The sequence below is a fragment of the Vespula pensylvanica genome, chromosome 22 (genome assembly GCF_014466175.1).
Source record: "Vespula pensylvanica isolate Volc-1 chromosome 22, ASM1446617v1, whole genome shotgun sequence".
NCBI classification, from domain to species: domain Eukaryota; kingdom Metazoa; phylum Arthropoda; class Insecta; order Hymenoptera; family Vespidae; genus Vespula; species Vespula pensylvanica.
In genome coordinates, this window is record NC_057706.1 from 3,628,103 (window position 1) to 3,651,125 (window position 23,023).

Here is a 23,023-nt window from a genome sequence, read left to right on the forward strand (position 1 = left end):
TTATTACTTTGTGTAGAAACATTAAATTCATCTTGAGTATCCAATTTAAAAAAAAAAATACTTTAAAAACCTTAAAGTATACAACTGTAAAAAATTCTATAATTTTATCTTTACAGGTCTGGAACTTTAATGAATTATTTAAAATTGATACAAAGTATTCAAATTAAAGCTTCAATGAACGATTAATTACTTGTGCTGGTAATTATTTCTCAGATGCGTATGCTATAATGCTATACTGTAACTTTTCATGAACCATCACTTGAAACAAGAAAACTGTAGAATCTTATACAAAGAATTTTATACAGACATAAATACTAATCTCTTTTTATTAATAATCTTATACAGTATGGTATATTTTATCAGTCTGAGTTGCGTTTGGGTTGTGTGTAGGTAAAACAATAAAGCCAAATAAGCATTTATCTCGTCTATATTCGTATCCTTTCAATTTTTTTTAAACTTTTTTAATTTGCAAGTCTCTCTTGGATTGTCTGTCTCGCGTAACGATTAAATTCTGTCACAATGATTTTTCAAAAATCTTCTGTTAATATTCCATTTACCATTTGTAAAGCTGTAATATTTTTCCCAACTAGTTATTTATTTTAGAAATTTTTGAATATTGTCATATTTTGCTTATATTTTCAGTATCTTTACATATCCATTCCTTAGATATAAGATCGATTTCACAATCTTCATTTCTACTTCTCTCCTTGTCATCATAATTATATACCGCTTCTGAAGTGGAAATATAATTTTATCGAAATTTCTATCACTATCTTCACTATCTATTTTAATTACTCATTTTCTTTTTCTATTTGTCAAAATTTCCATTTTACAATATGGATTGAAATTAATAATATAAAATATTTGTATTATTTGATTTGACTGGTATATAAGAAAATTCATTGCAAATTGAAAGAACTTTGAACTAGTAAATCTACATGAGAAATAATACAGATAATTCTACATCACACGGTACACTCTGAATTTATACTACAACAATAATCTCAGTCGATGTGCCACTTACGTCTTATTTATTTATTTATTATTACAATTCCTATCAACGTGTACAACACGTTGTTGATAATTTTGAGATGAGAACATCTCAACATATATGGCACATCTTTCCAGTGCAAGTGCTTAAAAATATTTCTCCTATTTTAGAAAAATATAATGTAACTTTGATGATATAAAAATATATAATATCACATAACGATCATACATCGTTATGTATTTGTTATTGTTTTTAATGCAGCTTTTACATTCATTCTAATTTTTGATTTTGGAGATACTATAAAACAATCTAATTTTTATCTTTGCACTATTTCTTCCTCTTTTAATATCAATTGTTGGTTTTTCTTTGTTTCTGTTAATTTTGAAATATTTTATAATACAGTATCATATAAAAATATAAACATTCAAATAATTTAAATGATATGAAGATATTATTGATTAAATCAATAATACTTTTGAAGCATTCTATGATCTTTTCATCATTTTAAGCAAATATATTTTCACATAAATATCTTTCAGTAGTATTGCCAAATTATTGTTCTAAAATCCTTTTTTTAATATATATTAATTACATAATATACATTTAATAATTTGTAAAATATTTTCTTTATAACAAATGTACAAGTAATAGGAACTTTCACTGGTTCTTATTCTCCTATATCTGCTATATCTTTTTACTTGTTGTTTTTATGTGTATTTTTTTTTATACTTTTAGAACTATGATTCTATGACAGATTATTGTAATTGCATTAATAATCCTTTTAATATATAAAATATTACTTGTTTTGACAAATTACATAATTTCTCTTTGAATTTCAGATAGATCTATATCTATTTTTTCATCATTATCTTCTACATGTGCAATATTTGTTTTGTTTTATTCCATATATATAGTATTTCCATTATTATATTTATCATCATAATGAGTATTATTTTTATGTTCATTGTTATTTCCATTTTCATCTTCTAAAGATTTTTATTTTATAAAATAATAATAGAAAGAATCTAATATTTACATTGTTGATCAGATAACCTGTTTTTGAAATAAAATTTTTTTTTTAATTTATTTAAATAATATTTTAAAATAGTATAACAATACTAAACAGATATGAAAATATATTAAATTTTTACTTACAGATCAGATTCATCTTTTAAAGTTTTAAAATAAAGTAACTACATTTGATCTTTAAAGGAATGAAATTGACTTGATATATTAGATATTATTTCAAACATTAATTTTCTATAACAACAGCCTCCTATAAATTATTTTCTAATATTTTAGACAACAATTGTACAAATCTTTAATTTTATGAACAAGAAAAAAAAACTTTCTGAAGTAAAATTGTAAATACAAAGCAGTCGCATGTTAGTTTAAAATGTTAATAAACTATCCAAAACTGTTTTTATATACTTGATGAAATATTGCTGTAGAAATGCTGTAGAAATTTAAATAAATTAGCAACAGCTTTGAACGTCTATAATTTTTTAATTCTGCATTTTTTGTTTATAATAAACCGATTATAGCATTCAAAAACAGAAAGATGCTTAAAACTCTTTTTATAGATCTTTTAATATGGCTACTATTTATTGACTTGAAACATATAATTATCGTATAATTATCATATATCATATATATGCTACCTATATCATATATAATACTTCAGTATTAGTTATAGAAATAAAAGATCTTGTTTCTTTAGATGTTTTATAAATAAATAACATTGTTTTTTATTCATTAATTAAGACAATATAAAAATTTTATGCATCTATTCCTTAAAATTATAATACTTTATGAAAGTATATTTTCATTTTTACATTTTTTTTATTTCTATGAGCTATATAATCAAAAACGTTAATATCTATTTTACTTATTCTTTCAGAAATTGTTTCAAACTATGATAGTAAAAAATAGTATTAAGTAATATATAATTTTATGAGAAAGCAACATTTATTCCGTAATGATAATTAAAATGTATGTTTCTCTTTATGATGTGTTCGTTTTTCCCTCATTTTCATATAATTTTTCAAAACTGCATTTAGTATATTTTGAATTATATTTTTAGACACAAATAACGTTACTGAGTAATATAATTGATATTAAGTAGATCCCGCAAAGATTAGTAGATATCAAGTTGTAGAGATTTTAAGAGAATATCACCTTGACAAATTTATATGGCATTATAATTAACTTTATTTACTTGAGTCCTTAAGATCCAAAATATAATATTTAAATTGTCTTTAAACTGATATCTTTAAACTATTTTCTTTAGTATGAATATACACACACACATATATATAATACTTCTACTAATTAATCATATATTACAAGTATTTGTATCATACAATGTATTATGAAAGAAAAATATTTATTATTTTTCTATTTAAGTTAATATATTTCCATTTAAGGTTAGTTAAAGAAACAAAATTAATTGGCTTGACACTCTATAGTAATTCGCACTCTTATTCTGGCGGCTTTCCAGCGCTATGTAGTTGAGTAGCGGGATGTTTGATTCGTAATCGCTTTTTGGACATAAGGTTTCCTAATTTATCAACATTGGAATGACTCCAACAATTGTTACATGGAATTTTACAAAAATTAAGTCAAAAAAATTTATACTTCCAAATATAATTATCAAATTTAATTAATAAAGTCAAAATTAATTATCTCTTTTTTCTTTCTTTATCATATTTATAAATAACCAGATTATGTGAGAGATCCGGAATCTGGTCGAGATATCGAATAGATTTTTTTCAACTTTACAGTTAATAGAAATGAGCGTATTTAGACGTAAATAATAATACGATTCTGGTGTGAAATATATAAATATGATCAAATACATGTTCTCTATACTAGTATACTCTGTAGTACTCTCTGTACTTTATGAAATTGGTTTTGTATCAAATTGTTATTTTATTAATATTGGTATTATTTAAAGATTAGAAATAAATTGAAGCAATATTATATACCGCTTTCTAACGAAAGGACAGAATAAATGATAATAAATATATATATACAATATAAAAATAAATAATTATGCACGGGGCGCCATAAATCAATGATACATTTCTGAATTATCGATAGTTGTAATTGGGCTACAGATCTAGACCAATAGACTGTCTTTTAGATTATCCTTAGAACTTTCATTTCAATGAAAAGAGAAGACTATCGTCAAAAAGTTCATTCTTTGCCGAGTTCCTTGGAAGGATGGTTGCAGGAAAGAATCTTAAAGGTCCTCGCCTGCTCTTCTACTGTACTTGCAATTATTTAATTAGGTAAGATCTTTAGTATTTTATTTATACATCTTTTTTTTCTAATATAAAAATCTTTAGGAATTTTACAGATTTAAAAAAAATCTTTAAGAATTTTAAGAATTTTAATTTTAAAATCTGTGCATTTTAATCAAATAATTTACCAATTTACAAACCTAACATAAATAATTTGTAATTATCCTAATAAATAATTACAATGCAAAATTTTTTATTCTCATATATTTTGTTATCAGTATATATAATGTCGTATAACATTATTTTTGTATATGATTTTGAAACTATTATTTTTTGATTGATAACTTATTAATTTATAAGAAAGTTTATAAAGCTGCGTGATTTTTTGCAGTTTATAGTATATTTTGTTCAATAATTGTTTTTTCTATTACGTATAATTTTTCTTATTATATATTTTCCTTTTACTTATAATACTCCTTTATTACATATCTATTATGAATTTTTGTTATCTTTAGAACATTACATTTGTTTTCGTAAGAATTGCTTTATTACTTTGTCTTTTGTAAGCGTTTGTTTTCTGTACGTAACAATAGTTTTCGAAAGGTCTAGAAGAATATGTAGAAAAAATTGTTATTTTATGATATTCATTACAAGTCAATACGGTAGAGGTGACATTTTTTGTAATGTTTGTTGTCCCGATACGCTTACGATCGCTTTAGCAAGCTAACCGTCTTTCCTTTTTTTCGATTCATAAATTCATAAAAATTCATAACAATTCGTTTTTACTTTTTGTATCCTTATATAATTATATGATTTATAATTATATAATATATAGTTAATTTAATTTTGTATCCTTACGTAATTATATAATATTGCAATAGACAATTTTTATAAATTTGAGCCGATTTAATGTTATAATATTAAGATATATATATCTTTCTTTTTATTATGTGCTATTTCATTGTACATACTTCATTTCTATTTTGTATTTATAATAAATAATTTTATTACTCTGACTATTAATTTTGATATTCAAAGAAAAGTATAAATCGCAATTCAGAAATAAAAAATAAATAATCATGAAAAAGTTGTACAAACTTTGAAATAAGTTAATCTTATACATATAATTAAAAAAAAGTTCTTTTAAATATTTGTAATATTTTTTTTAATTATATTAATAATAATTGAATAGAAGAGAAAAGTATTTTTAATGATTATAATTATTGAAAAAAGAGAAATGTTTTTTACTGTATTTTTGTTTAACGATATTTTTCCACTTTTTCATAATTCTTTTTTCAGTTTGAGCTGATTATATTTTTTCTATATTATTTTTCTTGTTGTAGAAATAATTTTATTATATTATGTTATTTGTTCTTAAAAATCTTATGCAATATACAAATTATCGATAAATTTCCTGACTTCTCTTTTAGCATGATTCAATTAATTAATTTTAATATTGTTTTACAAAAAACAATTATGTATTAAACAATCTCACTTAATTTTTACTTTTGAATTTATATTATACATGAAATTATCAATTTTTATTTGGAATACAATTTAATATCTGCTATTTCTTTTCAGAGGATATACCTCCATTAGCAGAAAGAAGATTATCAGTATGTTTCCAGAATTACATATAGAAATGGATTTTTTTTTGCAAGTCCTTAATATTATGTCAGCTTGTTATGTAAGTTAATTGAATTCAGATTATTTCAACATTACATTATGTGAATTTAGATCATCTCAATAGATGGATAAATAGCCATAATAAATAGCCATAATAATCATAAATAAATTTATAACTCTAAATAAAATAAAGTATATAATTGCAGGGAACTTAATAACTACTTTGTTAATTGTTTTTGCTAGTAATTAAATAGATACTGATTTTTTATATGCAGTTAACAATGTGATAAAAAAAGTTCTATAAAATCAGAAATAATAATAAGAACAAATAAACAAAATAAATATTTTATAAGATTGACAATACAACTATGATAATATATAATTATTAGTACTTCTTGTGCAATTAGATATTATTATATCTGTTTAGAGCAGCATGGACACAAATGAAGTATTTTATTATCTAAAAAACTTTTACAATAAGCAAAACTAATTAACAAAGAAGCTCTTGTAATATACTAAAAACTAAAATAAAATATCATTTAATATTTTTTATACTAATTTCTATTTACAATAATATTTTTTTTTTTTTTGTAACACTGAATATCACTGAAGTATATTTTATAGAGTATCATGGTGTTAAATCATTTTATTTTTATGCCTTTGCATTCCATTGTTGCCAATAATACATTTGAGATATGAACTTTAAATCTACTGTTACTGTCTTAGTGATTCGATTGTTTTGCTAATTTCATCGTTTAACATAAACTGATGTGTCTGTTTATAAATTCATACTCTTTATATAAAAGTGTGAAAAAGAACAAAAATAAAAATTCATATTTGAAGTACATCAAGAGTAGATCAAGGTGATCAACTAGTAGATAACTTCCGAGGAGAGTGATTAAGACTTTCAACTTCGGCATCTGAGACCAAATTTGATAAAATGTTGCATATAATGCGAAAGGGAAAGAAATGAGATTGTGCTTTATGCTCTAACAGACAGGAGAAAGGAAAAAGATGTGAAACTAATGAATTTTGTGATAGTTGCCCTGGGAAATCCATTTATATGCATATAGGTGGTTGTTTAAAATATATGACAAATTGCAAAACATAAAATTTTCATTTTGTTGAAGATTTATAAACTTGAGTTTGTTTTATATAATATAGCTAACGAATGAATATTTTGTTTTATTGCAGCAATTGTATTTTTTGTTTTACACACACACATACATACATGTAAATAATATAGTGCTGAAGTTGTTGATATACTATATGAGGCTGGAATGCAAAGGATTAAATGTATGTTCTTATTCTATTATTTATGATACTTGAAATGATCATTGATAACTTCAAAACTTGTACAATTTTAATATATTATTCAATGGACAGGTTGCAGTTCATATTTGTTTTTAAAACTACTTGTTTTACAAACAAGTTGTTGTCAATTCATTTAATTTTGGCATTTTCATCATAGTTGCCAAAAAATATTTACTCCACTGGAGTCGACAGTGGTAAAAATGTGTTATATATAAATATAAATTTTATTTCTGTTAAGTATCTACATTTTTTAATTCTGTGTTTAAATCTTGAAAATATTCTGCTATCATAGCTTTTCTTTCAGCTATTTCAAAATCAATTTTACTACAATTTGTTTATCATATTAATATTCAAGAACTCTTCACTTTTATTATTTTTAATATTTAAAATTGAAGGAATATTTTTTGTGTATTTTCTTCATTTTTTGTGTAATTTCGTACATCTTTTGGTAACAGCATCTTCCTCTTATTGAAATGAAGAAATAAAGTTTATGGAACTCATTAGAAACAAATATCAACCATCTAGTTTTCATCTATGCACGTTAAAATGAAGATATAGCTACATTCTTACTGTATCAAAAGTGAAATTAGAATATGAATCTTAATTTGCAGCTTTTTACCAATGTTTCAATGTTACAATAAAGGAACTAATGAGTTTTCACTGCAATCATAAAATAGAAAATAAAGTTATTCAGTAATGTATACTGTATTATAAGATATCAATAAACAGAGATTAATGAGTTCTCGCTACATTCAAAAAATACAAGATAAAGCTATTCTCCATAATGTATATTCTCTTGTAAGATATCTAAATCTTGTACAAATGCTCTTAGATATTTTAAATACTCTCATATGTAACAAACTTTATGATCTTTTAATGTTTGATATTTCCTTTTATGAGTTCAGAGAAATTAATTGTTTTTATTTTCAATTTTATTTTCAATCCGATTACATCGAGTTCCATTAGGTTTGTGTGAGTTTGGATAGGCTATATCCTAAAATTTTGATAATTTCATATACTTTTGATCTTTCAGTTGTATTTCATAAAGACATACATTTTTTGATTGTTTGTGGATATCAAATAAGGAAGATATAAATCTTTATTCATCCTTCCAATATCTTTATTGACATCCATTGTTATATGTAAGTTAAGGATATGAGCATAGAATATCAAATACTTAGGCAATGAAAAAGTATTTTGCTCAAGGAAAGACTGCATTATTTGTATTATTTTAATTGTATAACATTACCATTTCAAACTAACACAATTTAAACATTAAAATATGATATATTCTGTGACTGCTATCTTAGATTCTATTCTAAACAATTTAAGTGAAATTAATATATATTATAGCCTTTTATATATGTAGTGGGTATTTTCGATGATATATGCGGTCAATCAGTTGTGTTTATTTGATTATGCACTTCCAAGATAAACTATAAACACATATATATAAGACTCCACCATATATAATTAACACAAATTTTAACATATGTCCATCACATGTACACATACATCAAAGAAATCATTATGCATACATATAAATTGATATATTCTAGCTCAATACAACAAATACAACAAAGCTCTTTCAATTTACAAAATTTCCAGTAAATTTTAGTATAAAAACGGACGAACTTTCTACTGTTCTATTTTGATTAGTATGATTTAAAAAATTCGTCTTTATTTCTGAATGTCAGATAAATAGCAACGGATGAAATTTTCCTTTGAAGTGAGAATAATATTATCCCCATTAACGACAACATTCGGTTGTTTTGTTGCATATGTTAATAAGTAAATTCTTGTTAATTAATTATTCTAATGAAATTTTAACTGTATTTGATCTTAGGATAATTAATAATTATCATAATTATTAATAAATCACAATTATTAATCTTGTTACATACTTTCATTATAAAATAATTAGCTTTATAAACATTATTAATATTTTGTAGCTCAGAATCGAGTTTCTGGTAGATCACTAGTTGCATGTAATTACTTCTACTTTTTTGTTCCATTAAGATGGAAGGAGACTACCGTGTCCTGAGAATTATATTGCTTTTGTTTCTAATAAGATGCATGAAATTGTGGCTAGTAAATTTAAGTAATACTTGAACTAGCAGAGGAATTGATAATGTGAATTGTGCAGATCACAGTAGAGAAATTGCCCATACCTGTTATAGGTAATAGTTAATATCGTTATTACATTTTATTTTGTATTGTTTTTATTTATTTAATTTCTTAATTTTTATTAGTAAAAACTTGATTAACTTCTTTTTGTTTTCACCGATATATACTTTTAACTTCATTTTTTTTTTACTTCATGTTATGAAAGTTTTCCTATATTATTACAAATAATGGAAATATTTAAGATGCTAGTAGTTATAATAAGACCATCTTGTGTATTTTTAATGATTGTTATAACTGAATATAGTTATTAATAATATTGTTTTGATTTTATTTTAGATTATTATTATGTAGTTATTATGCATTCATATAAATGGATGAATTAATCCTTGTTTCGATAAAATAAAAGAAGAGTTGTGAGGTAAATGTTTTTCTATTATTTTGAATTTGTTTGAGCTTTACGATTTCAATTAACTATTAGATATAGTTACCACATAGAGTCAGTGTTTATTAGAATAGATCTTACTTTTTTGTAATTATATAGAACGTATTTATATATAAATGAAATAATAAATATTCGCGAAGTGAATTTATTATACGTTTTTTAATTAATAAATTATGGCGTATTAAAGCCAGTGACATCATAGGTGATCAAAAATCTAATATACTTCTTTTATAAAAAAAATAATATTACCACTATTAAATAAATATTGAAATTTTGTAGTCAATATAATTTTACGATTTTTTTCTTATTAGAATAAATTAAATAAAAAATTTGTTTATCTTTTTTCAGATCATTAGTGCATTTTCAAGTTAATTTATGAAGTCAATCTGCAGCAATTTCAACCTACTTTATTTTCAATCTACTTCGGTGTAAATCTACCTTATTTTCAACCTACTGCGAATCAATATACTTACTAAATTGGACCCACAGCGTGGACGAGTCTTCTAGATCCCAGAACTTTCTAAGTAGTGAGTGAATAAATGAAAATCTTTTCAGTGTTTGTCATGTTGCGGATAAGTGGTTCGAATCGGCACGAGATATTGATTGTAATGTTTTCCATAAATTATTGACGAGCATGATCATTACTAATTCCTTTTTTTGGATTTACTTATGAGTTGTACATTTTTAACACTAACCGTACTAAGCCTCGGTCATTTGACTAATACACGATTTCATTATGAATTTGTGTGTGTGTGTTTGTACATACATACATACACATATATATTATTTTTTCTGATTATCATCAATTATTTGTAAAGTCTTAGATTCTCTTGTTAATCAATTTCTCACCTTCGGTTTTTTTTTCTTTCTTCTGAGAAAAATTCGTCACCACCGTTTCTTACCATAACCGGTCATTTGACCGGTGTACAAATTTTTTATCATTTTCTAAACTTTTCTACTTGGGATCATCTTTGGACTTAAGTATCATAACTATGGATAGTTGTATACACCTTAACATGATTTTGCTCTAATTTTACATGTAATGAACATGTTATTGAGAATAATCAAAATAGTTACAAAGTTTGAAAAAAGTAAAAATTTTTAAGTAAAAAATATGTTTGCGATAAATATAGTAAGGAAAATCCTATCATTTGCAAAAAGTGCCACTAAATAAATTAAAATAATTCTTCATTTATTTCTAAGTAAAGTAAATACTGCCACTATTGATCTCCAGTATGATATATATATATATATATGATATATATATATATATATATATATATATATATATATATATATAAATACGTTACTTCTTACAATAAGTTGATAATACCAGCTGAAAAAACATTTATTACATAAAATTTGTACACCGGTCAAGTGACTGGTTTTGGTAAGAATCACGAAACGCCGGTATGTTTAGTGTTAAATGGTTAGGCATATTATACACAAGGAATATTTTAATAGAATATTTTTAAATTGTTCTTAATCGCTTTATTCCTTGTCGCATTTTTGCACGAATATAATTTTACGAAACGGATAAACTTATCTACTATATATATTTTTCTACACATGCCTATTTTTATTAGAAATTATAATAGCAACAGTTTGAGTTGTTTAATTAACAATGTAATTAATTAAAATTTCTCTTGTTCTTGTTTGCTTACGATATTAGTAGTGAAATCAAATATTAAATCACCTGACATTGTCGAAAAAAGCACGTTATGCAGTGTATGTTTTACTTATTGTTTCATATTTAGTCTATTTAATTGCAATCTAAATCGATATATCGATGTTAAAGTATTAAGAAATGAGTGAGAAGACAAATGATTAGACAGATTCTGGAAATTAAAAAGTTACTTGTACAGAGTTTACGAGGTTTTTTGACTATCTTTGCATGAATATTAATTATTCGATCAATTTTATTGATAAAGAAAGCATCTGAACGGAGTTATTGCTTGTCCTAAATCGGTCTCAATATTTCAGTGATATTGGACAGCGGGTATGAATCTACTTTAGTTACATCATTTCATTTTTTGAAGTTCACTGCAACTCTTGTACGAACGTTGTCATCAAATAACTATCAGGTTATTTTTTTAGACGAGGAATAAATCATTCCTCAGGCTCTTGCTCGGTCATATTATTCCATTTTTCAGATTCATGATTTCTTATTCCTGACCTCTTTTCGTTATAATGCGATAATAATAGAATTTTTGACGTTCATTAGACGCTGCATACAATTCGAAGTCCCAAACAATTCGAGTTTTTCCTATGTACTTGGTTATTTCGCACGGCGTCTCAAATCGTATTATTTGTTTCGCATGTTTTGGATGACGATATTATTTGTATGATTGGATATCTTTGATGAGTTGATGAATTTGTCCTCTGTTAATGGTATATAATATTGGTTCTCTCTGTTAATTATTATAATTTTGTTAACATTTCTATAAATTGAAAATTATTTTTTTTATTCTTACAGATAGGGAGTAAACATTATTAACCCTATCCTATATTTTTGATTAATGATAATTTTATTATTAGAACGAGCATATTCTTACTGCAATATGAGCAAACTTCTACGACCTTGAGAAAGTTGTTCTTTCCAAAGTTAAGTTCTCCATTGAATTAAGTCTAAGTAAATTTGGATTAATTATTTGTATATATTAACAATCCTACGAAAAAACTCGCTAATCAACGTACATCGTCCAATAGTGTACAATAATAGTGTCTATAATTATATTAATTGCGATTATTCTTTCATCTACTTTTTGTCTAATTAGTATGTCCATTCGATTAGAAGACTATGAATTAGAAAGACCATCTTTTATTTTGGTTATTATATATTTTAAAAGGTTGTAGTTCCCAATGAGACGATTAAACATTCCTATAGTTTATTCCTCATTTTGAAAATTTGCTTTAAAACGCCCTGTTAGCTTTTGTATTTCATTTATCGAATATTGATCGCATCTAAATTGCTTGATTGATTTTATTATTGTCTCCGGTTCGTCAATTACTTTTCTAGCTAATTTCTTTTCTATCCTTGTGACATCCTATATTGACTCTATTTCGCTTTCTATTTTCTTTATTATGGGCTTGAGAGAATCCGTTACGGTGTATAATGGTGCATAATGCTACATTACGGTACATTACAGAACGTTATCGCGTGTCAATTAACAGATTTTGAATTAATTTTGTAATGATAATTTTGTAATGTTCGGCGGCACGTGTTGTCAAAATTATCTCTAAATCTATTATTTGACAGAAATGCTTCGCATATGGTATATTACACATTTGATATTTTTGTGCAATTTGATACCTTTTTATAGTTTTTTTAATAATAATATAAGAAAATTATAACAGTTATATTTTAAAATTGAATTTATAGCACTTTATAAGGTTTATCAGATTACTCAGTTATTGATAATATTTACCAAAGTTATTCGCTCGTGACTGCCGGCCGACTATCTTACTTTCGGCATCTCCTCAGTGTTTTCACTTCCCATGCTACTTTCTCACACATATGTTCTATTGAATTTTTTATATTTTTGTTGTTAGTGATTTTGAAAATTGTTTTATATTTGTATTATTAATTGTATTTGTATTATAAATATTTAAAATTAATACCATTATTAGTTTAGTAAACATATCTAAACAGCATGTAGATTTTTCTTTATCTGTATTTATGTAAAGAGAAAAAGAAAGTATTTTTAATGAGATTATCTTGCACAGTTTTCAAAATTGTTGCATATTTTAATTATCTCACTACAAGAGAGATTTTGAAATTAATTTCCGCGCATACATAGTGTGAGCGCATTGGAGATAAGAATGATTCAATAAACGGTATCAAGGAATATCCTTCGTGCAATAATATACACTCCTTATCAAAAAGATATCAGGTGTGCTATTTTTAATTTCTCAATGAAGCATATAAAATTTTATATCTATGATAATAAGTATAATTTCAAAATGACCCCTGCATATGCAGTTCGGTGGGAATAAGTCACAATATCATAAAGTTTTGTGGATAATAAAAAAAAATTGTTTTATTCGAACAACGAAATGAGAGCATATGTACAGTAATTAAATAATAATCAACATATATTGTACCTAACAATAATTATGTTAATAATTAAACATTCATTATTATTTAATAATGGATACATCGCCTTTGGTTTTCTATTATTTCTATTAGGCGATTTTTGGAAAATTTGGATATGATTTTGATTTAAGCTATACCACCTGTGTACAATAAAATTTTTCAATTTTTGTACGTGTTCATACTGCTTATTATTCTTATATATATCGCGAACAACTTGTAATCAGCAATTTTCAATAACATGAAGGTCTAGGTACAGATCATGGCAAAACGGTTGTACTATTTTCATTAAAATATGATTGGATCAATCTTGTGTATTGCTACATTATCTTGCTGAAAAATGAAGTTACGTTCAGAAACGAGTTATGCATGTTTATTTATTTTATTTTTAATTAAATTTATGTAACGGTCATTATTATTCATTCTTCTTTTTATGAATTTTATATTTGCCTTGTCGAAATAACTGATGTCGGTCCATTACGCTGTCTCCTTTCATTTGTCGTCGCATTGTTGACATTGTCTCTTTTCGTATATCGTGAAAGTAGTATCGAAACTCATCAGGACTATTCAGATCAAATTTTTCATCTAAGAATAGTATTCTTCTCCATTTTTCTTCCAATGATTTTTTTTTTTTGGCAAAGCGTAGACGTTCGATACTGTGTTTCGTCCTTAAGACTGTTCATCACTCCTGGGTTTATTATAATGATTTACTCTATCAAGTAAAACAGGCATAATTCTTGACGGATTTTGATGAACAAGGTCTCATTTTAAAGATGAAGCTTTAATTTATTAATTCTATTTTTAAAATTTTTAAAAAAGCTTTATTTTCTTTGAAAAAAGTCGTGTTAAAAAATGTTTTTTTTTTCGAGAATACTATTAACAAATTTAAAGCTTTTTCAAAAATTCTAAGAATAGGATTAATAGATTAAACATTCACAATTGCGTTCAAATTGTAATGTAGCATATTAATAAGCATTTAGATTCGTAATACAGAAATCATAGATTCGAGACTAAATGATTCGTGTCTTTTTATTGTTTCGATGTAAACGAAAATAATGAATTAATTTATTCTTTTTTTTCTTACTTCATAATTTAGTTAAATCTTACTATCCAATCTCTCATATTTATTTTTTCAATTGATGACTGACGTGAATTTCACTTTGATCTGTGCTAGATAGGACACAGCAACAATATAATTTTGTTTGATGACAAATATATATAAAATATATACATTTATTAATTATTTTTTCAAAATTAATAATTAAAATTAATAATTAATAATTAGACTATATATTATTTTTAGTAAAGATCAAAACATGAGTTTGCTTCCACATTATTTACGATATTTTTCTTCCAGCGTCATTTTCTTATTTCTTCTGTAAGAGTTTACTTTAAATAGAAGAATATGCTTATAGTATGTATATCAGGATACATGTGATGATGGTAATTCGTGATAAGAAAAAAAGGAAAAATGTGTCATTTTACGTCATGGTTTATTGCACGATCTTTCAACAAATCGTTTCTCTTTGTCTTGATACCTTAAGATCATATTGCATTTGTTTTTATATTGTTTAATATATATAAATTATATTTAACTAAATTTCTGTTATTATCATTATTTATATTGTATTATATTATATTATATTATATTATATTATATTATATTATATTATATTATATTATATCATATCATATCATATATTATATTATTATTATTATTGTTTTCAGTAGTAGTAGTAGAAGTAATATAAAGTGGACTAGTCATACAGTGAAAATTACGTAAAAGAAAAAAGTGAAGGAACTTCTACCTCATAAGTAGTGTGGAAATGAACTCATGTTTTTTCCATTTGTATTAAAATATTATAATATGTAAGTATTCAGTAATTATTTTTAATATTCGACAAAATCTTAATTTTGTCGTAAATTTATACACTGGTTCTTATGTGTCAATTATATTTATTATTTTCATCATGTCTGTTGTGAAACAAATGCGTACCGTGGATCTAACATGCATCACTGTGAGATGCACGGCTACTATTGAAAGAAGATATACATATGAGAGACTGAAAAATGTGACTTCATAATCTACTAACACTACATATTTTAACTTGCAGGAAATCAATTGTTATGTACGTGCGAGAGGGGAATAATCAAATGCTTTTATAATCAAAGCTTGTACACCGATATGATAGACGAATTCTTAATTTATATTTTATCCATACCTGTCGCTGAAGTTATGCACACTTCGAGTGAAAAGTGACGGGACAGCCTTAATTTAAGAATCTGTTTTTTTCGGACTTGTTTAATTTTTTCCTACGTCCCATAAATTCGTATAATATTATACTGTAATCTTTACTCATTGATGGATCGTGAAATATCGATCAATTTCTAAACGTATTAATAGAATATGTTATCATTTTGACATTGGTACGAAACAGTTTTTCTTTATTGTTTAGAAACATCCACGATATTGCGACTTATTTCCAATGAACCGTATATTCTAGGGTCATAATGTTTTGAAATTATTCGTCACGGATACAAAATTTTACATCCGTTATTAAGAAATTAAAAATTAATTATTAAGAAATTATAAAAACACACCTGGACTATCTTTTTGACGAGGCGTGTAGGTCTACAGTTCTTGCAGAGATCAACCTGTGTGTAAAAAAGGAATTAACTTGTGTAAAAGAATCCCAAATTAATCCAGCTTCTTTTATTGAGTCGGAATATTTTTTTAAAGATGTCCCCTAAAATCAAAAACAATATGTACACATATGATTGTGTCAGATTTGATCGCGAAAATACTGCAAAAATTGCTCGAAAAAGCAGAAATATCTCATTCTATATTTGACAATTATTTATTTACCATAGAAAGAAAACTTATCGAGAAATTAGTAACATATTAAATTTAAGCAAGAGTACCGTTAATTATATTTGTATAATTATATTATAAATAAGTATAATTATATTTGAGTACAAAGAGGACAAAAAAGAATATGTTTAAAGAAACTGTCTATACTTTAACAAATAATAATATTAATTTTAACATACATACTATAAGGTTTAGGCCAGAGTATTTTGGTAAGAATAAATGATATATTAATCTCTGTTGCCTTCAGAGATATACAAACTTCCTCTTTTCTATACATTCGCCCAACATTCGATGTTTGATATTCAAGGAGTAAAACTCAACTGAACTGTTCTACTCTGTTCGCACTCATGCCTACTATTTTATATCGATAATTATGCTTTTTTTCTTTTATTCGCTTATTATCGTTTTTTTTCATTCAAGTATTTATTCTTTTAAGGCACGGGCCTACGAACTACATCCAGACAAAGTGCGCCTAGATATCGCCTAATCTCCACATCTGCATATTTTTTATATATTGTTCACGTAGCTTACATTTATTCTTAGAATTACGCCGAAACTATCATTCCTTGACACTTACTAATACAAACATTTTTCTAGCCTTATAGCAGTATAGTTGAAGTAGTATAGAGTGAACTAATCTTATAATGAACTAGTCCTTTTCTTTGCTGTTCAACACTCAATCGGACTTTGTTTATTTTACATACATTCTTTCTTATAAACGCTTTTTCCTACAAATACTTTTTCTTCTTTGAAGGCGATTTTGTTATTTTCTATGCTGATCCTTACGAATTACGTGGCACAAATTGCAACGTACGAAATGTGATAAACATTACAACTTATGATTATTATTTCAACCGGCTTTTTGCTTTTTTCTTTCGGCGCTATATCGAATATTACATATCCGATACATAGTGTAATTGATGAAACACCATTAAGCTAACAGCGTAACATTTATACAGCATAATTATCTTCAATATGATGATAATGGTAATGGATGGTAAACATTTGTATGTAGTGTGTTTTGTTTTCGTGAAGTAAACGATTGCCTGTTTGTTATATGCATTTGTTTTCATATTAATATAAATAAATTAAATTTAAATAAATGTTTACTATTATTATTATATTATATTGTATTATATTGTATTATATTATATTATATTATATTATGTTATGTTATTATTATTGTTTTTAGTAGTAATTGTTAATGTAAAGTGAATAGACGTATTCGTAATTTATATTTTGTCCATATCTATCGCTGAAGTCACGCGTGCTTCGAGCAAAAGATGATGAGCAGCCTTAACAGTTCATAACTATTTAATAATATATAAACTAAATTATAACAATTTTTTAATATTTTGCTGCTTATCCTTCTTGTCTAATCATTTCTCTCAAACGTGTGGGCATAGCAGAAATTATTTTTACTAACTAATTTTGCGATGTCTTCATTTTTCTATTAAATGAGCTTTCAATGTTCATTATTTTTATCGGCGTTATTCTAAAGTTGCAATCCACTAAATCCCATAGATTTTCCGTGGGATTTAAATCCGGTGATTATGAAAGAGTATCTAATATTTTAAGGCAATTATAGAGTAGATATTCTTGAACATTCCGAGATTCATGTTTCGGATCATTGTCTTGATAAAACTTATAACTATCACTTATGGCCATTTTCACTGCACTTTCTGTTAAATTTTCTTTTAAAATATCTAAATATTTATTTTTATCTAAAATACCATCGGTAAAAAGTAGTTCTGCTACTTTCTCCTATAGCAGTTGAGATGCTCCATATCATCATTTCTTCACCACCATGTTTCAGAGTAATTTGAAAATTCTTTTAAATTGTGTATTAATTTTTTGCTATATTAATTTGTTAGTTGCACCCTAACTCAAACTTAAGAACTCAAACTTATTTTCGTCAACAAAAATTATGTCGTTCCACCATATTTTTTCTTTCGAAATGAATTCTTTCGCAAATGTCATTCGTTTCTTTCGATTTATTTTATTTATGAATGACTTTTTTCGAGCTACCTTTTTGTGACAACCACCTTTATACATCACTCGGCGAATTGTACTCACATGCACTTTTTTCCACTTTCTTCAAATAATTCGAAAGTTAATTTTGGAGCACTTAATTCAGGATTATTCTTTACTTTTCATAGAATTCTATTTTCCTCGCATGAATCAAATAGTTTTGCAGAATATATTCGATTATATCTTCTTTGATGTATTTTCTTATTATGTCAGTGACGATACCCTTGCTTAAATTTAATATCTTACTAATTTCTCGATAAGTTTTCCCCTTCTTTCTATCGTAAATAAATAATTGTCAAATGTAGAATGAGGTATTTTTGCTTTTTCGAGCCATTTTTACAGTATTTTCGCGATAAAATCTGACATAAAAGTAATTCAACGAAAGACATTTCGCATTGTATTTACAAACATTAATATCACCGAGTCACTTTACGGACTGTTTAGAAAGAATAACCTGGAGATATACATAAAGTTCGAATATTTTTGAGATCCCAAAACTGTGCTTAATTTTGACTAAAATTTAATATGTATAAACCAATGAAAAATAAAGCATATATTTTTATTTGTATGTATACTGGAATAAATATTTTAACCTATTACAACAAAATAAATTCCGTAAACACATAATAAATAAGTATGTGAAGTGATAATTTTACAATCATTACGTGTCCAAATATTTGTGAGAGAACTGTATGTAGTTCGAAGCATCTATAGACGACCAATGATCGAATGAAAGACACTATAATATAAAAGACACTATAAAAGATACTATAAGTGATTCCTGACATAATAGATTTACTAAATGTATAAAAGCTGTTTCTTGTATTTCTTCTCGATTCTTTTTAAAAATATTCGTAAGTAGTTTGCTAATGGTTAAAAAACTAGGTATGAGATATTTGTAGTATTCAGTAAGACTTAAAAATTGTTTTATGTTTTTTGCCAATCTTGACCTTAAAAAGTCTTTTAGTATCCTTATCTTACTTGCTGCTCTAATGACATGACCCAAGTATTTGTCATTTCTTTCTTTAAAAATGACACTTATTGGGTTACAACTTTAAATCTGTTTGTCATAATCTATGGGATAGTTTTCGGAATTTTACGACGCGTTTCGTTACCAACTTGAAAAAATGACAATGTTATTTAAATAGACGGAAAGTTCGTTCCCTTTTAACTCGGACAATATTGAATTCATTAATCTTTGGAATGTTCATGATGCATTTTTCAGTTCAAATAGCATTCAAACGCATTTGTAGTAACCATAGGGAGCAGAGAAAGTGATTTGTGTCTCTTCCTTGCTCATGGAAGCCAGATGCAAGGTCAAATATGTTAAAATATATAACACCTTCAAGTTGATCTAATATCTTTGTAATACTAGGGAGATAGTAACTATTTGTGACCATTTTCTCATTCAGTATTCTGTAGTCGATCATGAGTTTTTATCTCTTATTACTGTTTGAATCAGCTTTCTTTGGGACGATGCAAAGATGTTAATTAAACAGCAATATGATATAAAGACGATTAAATGATATAACTGTCTAGCAAATCGCTTATCTGCTTATTAATCTTGCCTTTATCGTATGTATCAGAATGTCGTAGAGCGATGGCTATTGAATCAACCGTCTCGATGTTATGACTGATGATATTTGTATATGTAAACTTGTCGTCTGGCAAATGGAATACATCCAGTGACTTTTGGATCATAGTTTTGGCTCTCTTTTTCTTCTTTATTTAATGGATCTAGTTTTATAAATTCGAGTGCTTTTTCAAAGCGAAATTCTTTTGCTCTGGAGATTGCGGTACAGAGACGATCATGAAGGGAGATTGGAGAGCGATGTTTTAGATTCAGAGGAAATATAGAATTATGGTGGTTATATATGCAGATTTATAATTTTCTTTCTCTGAGCCGTTTGTGGGTCGAAGATATTTGTTGCGATTCGGCTTTTTCATTATGCCCTAGGGTTGACGGAGAACACGTATTGCCCATTTCAAATTATTCGAGCTCGATCATGGGAATAAATATTTTGGTCTTGTGTTCCTTCGTATTATATAGAGATAAGCTTTGCCATCTGAATTTGATGCTAAGGCTTCATTAGCATATATTCCAATGTCGAATTGTATTCATTAATGGTTTTATTTTTACAATTAAAAATATTAACGTGGAAGACATTGCTCGTTCTTCCATTCACTTTTTTTGGCTTAAAAGGTATCGATATGTTTTCTACGTTCTCTTTAATAATCACTCATAAAAAGATCACGATCGCTTGAGAATTTGTTTCGAAAGTGATTAATATGCTAATTTAATTGAAGTAAACATGATATAGGTTTGTTTCCTTGAACTACGAAAGAAATATAAAAAATCAAGTAAAATCTTGAAATTAAAGATTCGATAATACAATGAGTTACAAAATAACTTAGATTTCTTTAGATTTTGCCAGAAGTTGTGTCGTAAGTAGAGATACCGACTCGACTAATTTAGGCGTGACTCTATACCATGCAAATAGTACATACTCGTTGCAATCTTTTGGTGGAGCTCCCTTTACTTTATTCTCTATCAGATAATTACAAACAGCTGCATTTAATCTGTCTCTATTTGTAAAGGGGCAAGATTCTTGACGCTTTGCTTGTATGTCCACGTGGCCATTCGAATTGTTTCTATGCGAATGATGTGTCAGGATGGGGTCTTATTTCGGCGAACAAAGAATTTTTTCAATGAAGCGATGAAGGTCTCGATTACCAAGTCGCTGACTAATTCTAAATAAATAGTTTGCGCAGAAAAGCAGATGAATACAGCCACGTATACCTTCAGCCTTTCGCGATTATGATTACGTTTTTCCCTAATATACAGTGATCTATAATAATCGATACCTACAATCAGAAATGATCGTAACTGTCAGTAACGCGATGACGCGGCAGATTGCCCATGATGTGATCCAGAATCGTTGGTTTAGCTCCACGGTATGTTATATAACCATGAATATGTTATGTAATGCTAATACCAACTTGCCAATAACGCATCCTTACTAATATTAAGGTAATTTGAACGCCAGCATGATAACAATATTCTTAACTTTGATCGTTACGTTTTTAGCTAATTGTTTGAATTCGTTAAAAGATGCTTCTACTTGAACAATTTTCAATATAGTGATCATAGAGTGCTCTAATTTTTTGACAAGCAATCCATTCAGTCTAGGCTTACGATCTCGTTTGTTCAAGTTAAGCAATAGACAATTTTCCTTCTTAATCTCGTAATTGGAGAAAGTCTTCTCGATTGCATTGCAAAACCCGCGGAGTTGAAAAATCGCACATTCGCTCACAATTGTTTCTTGTGGAATACGTAGTGTATTTAACAAATCTAATTGGTCTAATTATGCGGTCCAAGATGTATGGATATCTATCGGAATCGAATAGTCAGAACACTACTCATTCAAAAGAAGTTTGTGCATCATTATTTTGACGTTAGCGGACCATCCATCCTTTGAGAAGATACAGTGACTCAAAAATTGATCAAATGTTCTCATAGTGTTTGAATTTTTATTTAATTAAACAAATATTAATAAGATATGTAGCAAAATATTTGGTTACAATACATATATAGTTTTAGTAGTTTATATAATACACAATTTTAATATGTTACAGTTTTTAAACAAAATTAGATAAAATTAATAACTTGATAAAATTTTTGAATTTGAGAAAAATGAATGTTAGTATTTCGTATACCTTCCTTTTGCTTTCACGTCTCCAATGGTTTTTATGTATCATGATATAGTATTTACTATTATATAATCTTTTACATTGTTCAGCCTTAATATTCTCCCAAACGGTTTTAACATCTGACCATCATAATTTAATAATACTTCTTGAATTGTGATCGAAGTTGGCAACTGCTCTTTTTAATAAATCTCATAGGTGTTCTATAATATTTAGATCGGAAGATTGCAGGGACCAGTCTAAAACAATAAATTTGTAAGCTATTAACTATTGTTTGATGGTTTTAATTTGGTGTTTTGGATCATTATCGAAATTGTGATGGTCCAAAGTGTTGGAAAATGATTTCTTCTGCGGTCTTGTTCTATTTTCTTCCAATTAAACTTTTTTGCAAAACGGATGTGTATGATGCTGCAATCATTCAATCTTGAATATTTTCGACACATCCTATGCCTTCACTGGTCATACAATTCCAAGTAATGATATGACCTCCTCCAAACTTTAGTATTGAATAAACGTGATGTAATTGTAGTTGTTCTTCAATTCTCCGCTATGTTTATTCGCGTCCATCACACCC

The 23,023-nt window shown here is 26.4% G+C and overlaps 1 long non-coding RNA gene across 1 annotated transcript in view; it reads left to right on the forward strand.

Moving 5' to 3' along the window:
- The first annotated feature begins 4,203 nt into the window (after positions 1–4,203).
- The window catches only part of LOC122636502, a 107,413-nt gene continuing 88,593 nt past the window's right edge, over positions 4,204–23,023 (forward strand). Inside the window, exons 1-3 of the long non-coding RNA XR_006328959.1 lie at positions 4,204–4,284; positions 5,818–5,923; positions 10,094–10,272. This is a non-coding gene — a long non-coding RNA (uncharacterized LOC122636502). The remainder of the gene's footprint in view (positions 4,285–5,817; positions 5,924–10,093; positions 10,273–23,023) is intronic.